Genomic DNA, 1,599 nt, shown 5'->3' with positions numbered 1-1,599 from the left:
TATAAATACCAGTAGATGAGATATAGATCAAAGAGAAAAATTAGTAGATTGTGTCTTGTGTTATTAGTAAAAAAAAGGGTCCTTTTCCTCGGTTAAGCGAAAATGATGTCGATCTATGCTTCTTTAGGGCAGTCCCAATGAAAAAAACTAATAGTTTCTATAACATAGGATACCGCATAAAAAAGTATTGCTTTCCAACCCATGGTTTCTATGAGTAATAATTATTTTCTCTTTCTCTCTCCCAACTCTATCTTCTTTCTCCAATGAGAGTGCGACACGAGCTCTCTAGAAACTGGTGGTTTCTCCCCAATGGCAATTTCATGATTTCTTGGTGCATTGGGTCAAGAGTAACCTGATTTCTTCATGAAGAAACCATTTCTATGATTTTTGCTCTCTTTCTTCATTAATTACGTTGCCATGTCAGCGTTTTGTCTACGTGGCAAGTCATTTAATGAGGATAGAAACCATCATCAATGCACCATTGGGACTGCCCTTACATATCCAGATTGATCAATTTCTCAGGTTAAGGTAAAAACTGTTCGTTGGATAGATGGATTTGAAACATCGTACTTTTCGGTTGTGAAAACCGTCCTCCATTTCCATCGAAAAAAGTGAGCAAAACAGGGGGGGGGGGGGCAAAGAAATGAGAAATGTTATGCTTTTCATTCGTCTCATTATTCATACTTGAATTTTGATTAGCTGTTAGCCCTATGTGTATCTTTTAATTTCTAACATTTATCTCTTAAAAATTACTAGCTTTTGCAGAAGGATTGGTTGTGTTGTGTGGACTAGTTAATCCTAATGGCGGATAAGTTAAGGACAGCGGTTGTCCAGGAGACAGTAAGCCAGATTGTATCAGGTGTTTTTCAGAAATACAAGGAACACTCAAATGACAAGGAACGCATAGAGAGGTTAGAGATGGTGCAGATCAAGTTGGAGGCTGCACTTAGAGCTATCTTACAAGTGGCAGATCACTGACGAAACAGCGCTGCAGCGTTGGCAGAAGAAGCTGAAGCGTGTTTCTCAAGAGTGCGATGCCACGCTGCGTGAATGCGCGCAAGCGCCGGATTGTACAAGAACAAGAGGAAGAAAGGACGACAGAACATGGGGCAAGAGCTTACACCTTTGCTAAGCGGGTTGCTCGTGCTGCCACGTCAATCATATCAGTCTTTAGCCACGACCAAACCGGTAACTCGAGTGCCTCCCCCTCCATTGTTCGGAGATTCGAGCGGTTTGCAGACGGTGCCAGCGAATTTTTGTGGTTTGTCGAGCTTGGTGGCACGTCATGCCAATACATGTTCTTTGACCCTCTTATCAGACACCTCTTTGCTGGCAGAAAGCTTGAGCACAGGATCGACAGAGGAGACAGGCGTCATTTCCTGTTCCTGATACGGCCCTTCAGCAGCAGCATTGAGCACACCGGTGTAGAGGCCAGGCTCCTCCTCATCCAAGATGCCAGCTCAGTAGAGGAGAACTTTGTCCTAGGTGTGATGCTGCAGCTTTCAGAGAGTACCGACATAGTAGGCACTGCAGTTAGGAGCTTGGAGCTTGTCTGGATCAGGTCATCCAAGTGTACTTGCAGCACCACGTACTCACGTA

This window comes from Miscanthus floridulus, chromosome 10 (genome assembly GCF_019320115.1).
Source record: "Miscanthus floridulus cultivar M001 chromosome 10, ASM1932011v1, whole genome shotgun sequence".
NCBI lineage: Eukaryota > Viridiplantae > Streptophyta > Magnoliopsida > Poales > Poaceae > Miscanthus > Miscanthus floridulus.
This window is presented reverse-complemented; position numbering follows the sequence as displayed.